Source organism: Mastigoproctus giganteus, chromosome 1, assembly GCF_048544385.1.
Source record: "Mastigoproctus giganteus isolate SK-2022 chromosome 1, ASM4854438v1, whole genome shotgun sequence".
In the NCBI taxonomy this organism is placed as follows: Eukaryota; Metazoa; Arthropoda; class Arachnida; order Uropygi; family Thelyphonidae; genus Mastigoproctus; species Mastigoproctus giganteus.
The window spans coordinates 66,595,513-66,605,011 of NC_143575.1; the positions used below are offsets into that span (position 1 = coordinate 66,595,513).

Here is a 9,499-nt window from a genome sequence, read left to right on the forward strand (position 1 = left end):
GCTGAATAACTCCTCATATGTGAATGTCGATGCAAAATATTCATTTTGTTTGTTAGCTACCTGAGCAGGATCATCAACAGTTGACCCATCAATATCAAGTGGACCAATCTGATTCATCCCCTTCCTTCTGGAGTTTACATAAGTAAAGAACTCTTTGCTGTTTTTCTTTGCATCCCATTCCAAAGATTTTTCGTAATCTGTCTTCGCCTGCCTAACATCCTTTGTAACTTATATCTATCATAGGCTTCTGTGTCGTATGTAAATTTACATGTATCCCATGCATTTTTCGTCTCTGCCATATGTCTCATTAGTTCATCTGACATCCACTTAGGCCTAAATCTTGAACAATATTTCTTAGTTGATATGTAAAGCCTAGTAGCTTCCAAGATAAGTTCTTTGAATGTTTTCCATTTTGAATTTGCTGTTGGTAACATCATCAGTTGGTCCCACTGTATAGTATTTAAATACTGTCTCAGACCATCATAGTCGCCTTTACGAAAGCAATAACCCTTCCCTTTACCCCTGATGGTAGTTACCTCTTTGAGTAAATCCCACTTCAGCACACTGTGATCACTGCCACCTAGTGGTTCCTTTATCTGCAGATTCTTAATGCATGAAGAATCACTACTGATAATCAAATCAAGAGTATTACTCCCTCTAGTTGCTTCCCGAAATGCTGATGTAGAAAACAATCATCCAATAAATCCACAAAAGCCTTGCTAGTGTGTGAGTGACCAACCCACAAATTCCGGTCAATATCTGGCAAATTAAAATCCCCCGATATAAGACTCTCTGATTTACTGGCCCACTCTATTTCCCTGTACAGTTTCTTATACTACTCATCAGAGTCATTAGGCCTATAGCACAATCCTACTCTCAATTTTGATCTCCCAATGCTTATGTCACACCAAACTGACTCGACACTGCACTGTCCAGCGATGTCGACTGGCTTCACTTCCTTGGATTTTGTGTTTCTTAACTAATAGCATAACCCATTCTCCCTTCCTATCCTGTCTATCCTTTCTATAGACGTTGTACTCCCCAAATTCCAGTTCTGCATTCCTTATATCTGTGTGACACCACATCTCCGATATCCCAGCAATATCTGCCTTTGATGCTTTGAGCAATACCTCAAATTCATCAAATTTATTTACCAAACTCCTAGCATTGGTGTATACGCAAGTATACATGCACCTGTTCCTATTCTTAGCTACTCTAACACAACCCATGTGTTTACTTGTACCACAATGACTCCCAGCAGTCTCTGAAACATCCTGCATCTTGTTTTCCAGGCTTCTGCCCATTCCAATACAATGCAGTGCAAGAATCACTTTCACCTCTGCCAGTGGCTACTGTAAATCTGTTAGTCCTTGTATTCCCCCACTCTAGCAGTTTTCCGACCCACCTAACACTGCCTCGATAGCATCAGCAAATATTCTTGCACCCTTTCTATTTAAGTGTATCCCATCCCTATAGAAGCAGTTAAAATGTAAAAAGTAACAGTAAAAAATAACAGCTTGTTATTATTATTAGCCATATGGTGCAAGGAAGCCTGAGGCTTATGATGCACCAGCTGAAAAAAATTCCTGAGCTACCCTGAGAGACAGAGCACAGTCAGAAGTAGAAAGGAATCACCACGAAAGAGAAGAATGATGATATCCAGCTCAGGACCCTGGGTGTGCTAACCCCCCACTCACAAGATGTGAGCCCCCTGTTGTTGACTGAAAATTCATGCAGTTACACTGTGGAGGGCATAGTGTGTGTGTGAAATTCTTATTTAGCTTACTTAATATTAATAACTGGGCAGTACTTAAAAGATAATTTAATATCCTTTGATTTAAAATAAATACTATGAAAAAGAGTAAAACATATCATTTTCATCAAGAGTGAGTGGGAACTAGAATACTTTTTTTGTATTGATAAAAGAAAAAATCTTGCTCTTTGATTTGCAATGCTTCCATGGCTATACCCAAAAAAGGAAATTTAGAAAGGCATTCCACGGCAAATACCAATCGAATTTTCTGCCTAGTAGTGACCTTAGAAAAAATAAATTAATTAAACTTAAATCCAGATTATTCGCGCAACATTTCTTCATGGCACCTAATTTGCCATGAAGCAATAACTGTAATATCATTTAAAATGAATCATCTTCTTGCAAAAATATGGTTTTCTGATGGTCAATTCATCAAAGACGCATTTTTAGAAATAAGATTCTTTTTATGAAAATTTTTTAAAAAAAATGAAATTAAAAGTACTCTTCAAGATCTGCAATTAACTCGAAATAGTGTGATGCGACACATCGAAAAAATGAGTAGAAGTGTGAGCGAACAATTGCAAGCTGATATTACTAATTGCGTGTCCTTTTCTTTACAACTGGATGAATCTATAGACGTCAGTGATACAGCTCTCTTGCTCGTTTTTATTCGTATGGTTTTCGATTATTCTGCCACTAGAGAAGAACGACTGGGTATGGTTTCGTTAAAAGAAAGAACTAGAGGTCTTAATATATTTAAAGCATTCAAAACTTTTATTGAAAAAATAAATTACCACTATTTAGGGTCGTATCAATAACAACGGATGGAGCTAAAGCAATGACGGGGCATCTTAACGGATTCATTGCATTGTGCCAAAAGAGTGATGAATTCCCAGATATTTTGAGTTACCACTGTATCATCCACCAACAAGTGTTAACCAGCAAAAGATTAAATACTAAAAGTGTTACAGACATAGCTTTCAAAATCTGAATTCCATCAGAGGACAATCTCTTCGAAGGAGACTTTTCAAAATGCAATTCAATGAAAAAGAACCAAATCTAATATTACACACAGATGTGAGGTGGCCGAGTTGGGGTAAGTTTCTACAGAGATAGATTTCTAAATTTGCTGAATGAAATTACCAGATGATTATCAGCAGCTACAAGATATGGAGTGGTTGTGTGATCTGGCTTTTTTGGAATATTTTACCAGTAAATTAAGTGATCTGAATATGAAATTACAAGGAAAAAATAAAAATGTGGGTGACATGATTAGTAGTATTTCTGCACATAAATATCAATTTTTGGCAATGGCTAAGGATCACGAAGGAAAAAAATTCGATCATTTTGCAAATATCCAAGATCATTTGCAAAAATATCCTGTTTTTAATTTAATAGTGAGAAATATGTTTCTGAAATTGAGAAAATTGTGGACGATTTTGAAACCAGATTCAGTGATTTTAAAACAATTGAAGACATTTTTCAATATATTTCTTATCCATTTAATGTCGATTTAGATACAAAACAAATTACAGAAAAAAATAGATGAGATTTTTCACATGGAGAAAATATTCCTTGAAAATGAAATTATTACATTGTGAAACGATATCTTCCTAAAAGCCAGATCATCAGAAAAAGACTTTTGGAAATATGTTTGCCAAGAAAAGTACCCAAATATAAAAAAATGCAGTGAACTTTTAAATTCCTGTTTTGATTCCACATATCTATGTGAATTGGCCTTTTTGTATTTGCAACAAACAAAGTATCGCTCTATTCTTGCGGACTTGTATACAGAAGACTCTTTACGGTTGGCCTTATCAGAGTATAGTCCCATTTGGAAAGCTTGGAAGATGACATGAAAACACAAACTTCACATAAATTAAAAGTTTAAATACGTATGAATTTAAAATAAGAATTCTGAATTGTATTGAATTTTAAAATTTATAAACAACATTTTTCAATATGTGTTGTTTAACTTTTTTAACCATGTGCAATTAAATTCTTGAGTTGGTAGATCGCGACACATTTTGAAGGAAAAAAGTAGATCGCATCACAAATTAAGTTGGCCACCCCTGTTATAGACCTAATAACTCTGATGAGTACAATGAACAGTTGTGCAGAGAAATAGAGTGGGCCAGTAAATCAGACCGTGTTATAATGGGGGATTTTAACTTCCCAGATATTGACTGGACCTTGCGGGTTAGTCACTCACACACTAGCAAGACTTTTGTGGATTTATTAGATAACTGTTTTCTTCAGCAAAATGTCCGAGACGCAAGAGAGGGAGTAATACCCTTGATCTGATTATCAGCAGTGATTCTTCATGCATTAAGAATCTGCAGATAAAAGAACCACTAGGTGACAGTGATCACAGTGTACTGATGTGGGATTAACTTAAATATGCAACTACCATCAGGGGTAAGAGGAAGGATTTTTCTTTCATACAGGTGACTACAGTGATCGCAGGTAGTTTTTAATTCCATACAGTAAGATCAACTGATGATGTTTAAAACAGCAAATTCTAAATGGGACGCATTCAGGGAATTAATCTTCGAGGGTACTAGGCTTTTCATACCAACTAAAAAATATTGTTCAATGTTTAGGCCGAAATGGATATCAGATGAATTAATGTGGTTTGTGGCAAAAAAGAAAAATGCATGGGATGCATATAAATTATCAAGCGACACAAGCCTATGGCAGATATAAGCTGGTCTGTAATCATTTCACAAACGAGATTAGGCAAGTGAAGGCAGATTATGAGAAATCTTTGGCAGAGGATGCAAAGAAACACAGCAAAGAGTTCTTTACTTATGTAAACTGTAGAAGGAAATGGATGAATCAGAATGGTCCACTTAACAGAGTTTGACTATTGATGATCACGCTCAGGTAGCTGATAAATTGAATGAATATTGTGCATCTACATTTACATATGATGAGTTATTCAAGGAGGGCAATGCCAGAATTTTATAAAACTCTAACAGGGAGCTATATGATTTTGTAATAACTGAGAGCAAAGTGGAAGTGAAATTGTTGAAGTTAAACATAAGGAAGACACTTGGGGTAGATGGGATCTATTTAGTTATATTAAAGGAGGCAGCAAGCAAACCCTTAGCCATAATTATGAAAGCTTCGTAGGACTCTGAGGAATGTCCCTCAGAGTCCTATGAACGCCTGGAGATGTGCAAATGTGTTCCCAATTCACAAAGGAGGGAATCATAAGGTGACACGAGTAATTACAGACCTATTAGTTTGACTTCTGTTCCAGAAAAAATAATGAAGTCAGTGGTTAAGGAAGTGATGCAAGACCATCTAGACAAGACTGCAGTTTTAGTTCAAACACAGCATGAGTTTGTTAAGGGGAAACCTTGTCTGACAAATATGACTGGATAATATGATGGAGTGACAAAGGAATTGGATGCAAAGAATAATTTTGAAATCATATACTCGAATTTTACAAAAGCTTTGGTTCCCATGGCACATCGAAAACAACTGTACAAGCTGGAGCAGCATGGCATTAAGGGCAAGTCACTACAATGGATAAAAGGATGGTTCAGTGGGAAAAGACAGAGTAGTTATCAATGGACACTGCTCTTCATGGACTAATGTTATTAGTGGAGTCGCCCAGGGTTCAGTGTTGGGCCTTTGCTGTTTTCGGTATTTATCAATGATATTGATATATAAGGATTAAGGTCTAAGTTTGCAGACGATATGAAATTTGGCATGGTTGTTAATGACAGTACGATTCTGCAACAGGATCTGGAAAAGTTGAGCAGATGGGCTGAGAGATGGCAACTGAAGTTGAACATTGACAAATGTAAAGTACTGCATATGGCAGCGGCGTAGCTTCCATGTAGGCAGGCAGGGCAATTGCCTCCAGGCCCAGTGTCTTTGGCTATCTCCTGTTTTTGCAATTTTCATTAATTAAGTAGGGGCACGAACATGTTCTTTGCCTCTGGGGCCGAAAAAGGGTAGCTACATTAGTGGCATATGGGTAGCAGTATGCTCAGAGTACCATATCAACTGGATGGTACTACACTCAGGATAGTAGAGAATGAAAAGGATTTAGGGTTAATTTTGCAGTCAGATATGAAGTTTTCAGAGCAGTGCAAAAAGGCTGCAAGAGAAGCTCGTGGTGTCTTGTCAATGATATACAGGAATTTTGCTAGCAGGTAATTGTCCCTTTGTATAAAGCAATGGTCAAGCCACACCTAGAGTACTGTGTACAGGTACTCAAGTTGTGGCTTGTGTTTATTTTCAACAGTTTCTGCTCCACTTTTCTTTCAGTTATTATAAAATCATTTAGCTCACTGCTGGAGTTTAATATCTTTGGCTGGCATTCCCCTCTCTGAATATCTTCTCATGTGTAAATGTAGATGCAAAATACTCATTCAGTTTGCTAGCTAATTAGGAGGATCATCAAGAGTTGAACCATCGATATCCAGTGGACCACTCTAATTCATCTCCTTCCTTCTAGAGCTTACATAAGTAAAGAACTGTTTCCTGTTTTTCATTGCATCCTTTGCCAAAGATTTCTCGTAATCTGAATTTGCCTGCCTAACTTCCTTTTTCACTTGCTTACAGACCAGCTTATATTTACCATATCTACCATATATCCCATGCATTTTTCTTCTTTGCCAGATGTCTCATTAGTTCAGGTGACATCCATTTAGCCCTAAACCTTGAACAATATTTCTTAGTTATACGAAAAGACTAGAAGCTTCCAAGATTAATTCTTTGAATGCTTCCCGTTTTTAACTTGCTGTTGGTAACATGATCAATTGTTCCTACTGTATAGAATTTAAAAACTGTCTTAGACCACCGTACTCAACTTTACAAAAGCAAAAACCCTTCCCTTTACCACTGATGGTAGTTACTTCTTTGAGTAATTCACACATCAGCACACTGTGATTACTGCCAACCAGTGGTTCCTTTATGTGCAGATTCTTAAGGCATGAAGAATCACTACTTATAATCAGATCAAAAGTATTACTCCCTCTAGTTGCCTCCCAAACATGCTGCTGTAGAAAACATCATCCAATAAATCCATAAAATCCTTGCTAGTGTGTGAGTGACCAACCCACAAATTCCAGTCAATATCTGGGAAATTAAAATCTCCCATTATAAGACAATCTGCTTTACTGGCCGACTATTTCTCTGTACAGTTGTTCGTTATACTCATCAGAGTCATTAAGTCTATAACCCACTCCTACTCTCAATTTTGCTTTCCCAGCACTTATGTCACACAAAACATATTCAACACTGCACTGTCCACCCATTTCAACTGGCTGCACTTCCTTAGATCTGATGTGTTTCTTAACTAATAGCATAACCCTTCCTCCCTTCCTATACTCCAAAAATTCCAATTCTGCATTCCTTATATCTGTGTGACACCACGTTCCTGATATCCCAACAATATCTGCCTTTGATGTTTTGACCAACACTTCAAATTCATCAAGTTTATTTACCAAACTCCTAGCATTCGTGTACACGTAGATATACATGCACCTGTTCTTTTTCTTAGCTACCCTCACACAGCCAATGTATTTACTTGTTCAGTGATGACGCCCAGCAGTCTCTGAAATCCCCCGCACCTTGCTTTCCAGGCTGCTGCTCATTCCAATAGAAACACTGCAAGAATCACTTTTACTTCTGACAGCAGCTATTGTTAATGTATTAGTCCTTCTACCCACCCGAGCTAGCAGTTTTCCGATCCATCTAACACTGCCTCGATAACATCAACAAATATTCTTGCACCCTTTCTATTTAAGTGTATCTCATCCCTGTAAAAACAGTTTCTCCTGTTAACAAGTACAGACCAGGCTGAAAAAAATTAGGCAAGTTGCTACAATGGATAAAAGGGTGGTTGAGTGAGAGAAGACAGAGAATGTTAATCAATGGACATCGCTCTTTGTGGACTAACATTATTAGTGGAGTTTCCTTGGGCCCATTGTTGTTTTGTATATTTAGTAACAATATTGATGAAGGTATACGTGGCTTTGAGTCCAAGTTTGCAGGTGATACGAAGGTTGGCAGGGTTGTTGATGACAGTAATGAGAGTATGCTACTGCAACAGAATCTCAAAAAGTTGGGTAGATGGGCTGAGAAGTGGCAACTGAAGTTTAAAATTGACAAATGCAAAGTACTGCATACAGTACTTTCCATTTGGAAGAAGTAACCCTAGAAAAATATACTAAATGCGTGGTACTATACTCGTGGTGGCAGAGAATGAAAAAGATCTGTGGGTAATTGTGCAGTCAGATATCAAGTTTTCTGCTCTGGCAGCCTGTCTGACAGTGCAGACAGGCTGCCAGAGCAGTTCATGGGTCTTGTCAATCATATTCAGCAATTTTGCTAGAAGGGAAGGGGAGGTGATTATTCCTTTGTATAAGGCAGTCAGGCCACGCCTTGAGTACTGTGTACAGGTCTGGAGGCCTCATTTTAGGAAGGATGTAGAATTTCTGGAACAAGTACAAAGAAGGGCAACAAGGTTTGTGAGGGAAATGAGGGGGTGCTCTTACAAGAAAGGCTAAAATTGTGCAAATTGCAGCACCTGGAGAACTAGACACCTGCAACATGATCTGACTGAGGTGTATAGTGCATTGAATAGGTTGAGCATTAGCATTAGTTCAGGCATATAATGCAAGAAAGCAAGCTTATACAGCATTAGACAAAAAAAAAAAAAAAACCTTCCCATTTCGCAGGCTCAATGCTGATGGGATCCTTCTTCTTGCTCAGGTGACAAACCTAAGGATGCATAAATTGAAACTGAGGAAGGAGAGTTGTAGAAGAATAGACGTTCGGAAATTTGTCATTAGTCGGCGGGTAGTTGATTGCTAGAACAAACTTCCATCTGTCGTTGTGGAAGTTGATTGCTTAATTAAATAAATTCAAGGAAGAGCTGGACAACTTTTGGAGCGAATGGTTGTGTGAAATGGGATTTTTTTTTTTTTTTTTTGTTTGTTTTTTTGGCTGATGCTGTATAAGCTTGCTTTCTTTCATCATATGCCTCTACTAAATCTGATGGAAAACACAACATAAAACAGCTTTACTGTTTATTATAGGGATGAAAATTTTAAAAACAATAATAATAATAATAAAAAACAAGTAAAAAATAAATAACAGAAATTTTAAAAATAAAATCGGAAAACAAGTTACTGATTTTAAAATCGGAAACCCGTTTTGAATCAGTGGCAAGAGATGGGTGGTATATGGGGCTAGGCATGTCAATCATTGCTACTAACAACAATCAATCAGAAGGGGTACCAGATTGTAAAGACTAACTGTTTTTTATACTCACATTTAAAAGAACCATCGCACAGAAGCTGATTAAAAAATATTCTACTTCTTTTAAAATTAATTCTCGGAATATTCAGATCAAAAACACCATTTTAGAACACAGCGCCCTCTAAACTTCGAAATCTAACGGCAAAAATTTAATATATCTTCTTACAACAAAATGGTCGTAGCAGTAGAGGCAAATTATACAGCTTGAGGGAAACAAAACAATAAATAAAAAAATTGAAAAATAAACACCAGTCAGGGGACAGACCTTGCTGTCATGCCACTGACCGACAAACTCGGCCACCGAGTGAAAAAAAACCATTAAAGTTCTTCGCGTCATCGACGAGAGGAACTTAAATGGGTTTTTTTTCAAGCAGTGAGGGCGAATCATCGCGATCAGAGCTTGAAAAGCCCCCCACGAGTTTCTGCAAATATTTTATCATTTCTGGAAGTTTCTTCTGAAAT

General features: G+C 37.3%; 1 protein-coding gene across 1 annotated transcript in view; it reads right to left on the reverse strand.

Annotated features, from left to right (window-relative positions):
- Positions 1-9,157, reverse strand: part of LOC150090866 (uncharacterized) — a 190,894-nt gene extending 181,737 nt beyond the window's left edge. The window contains exon 1 of the mRNA XM_090375150.1: positions 9,051-9,157. The gene's annotated coding sequence lies outside the window, so the exon portion shown is untranslated. The remainder of the gene's footprint in view (positions 1-9,050) is intronic.
- Between the last annotated feature and the right edge of the window lie 342 nt (positions 9,158-9,499).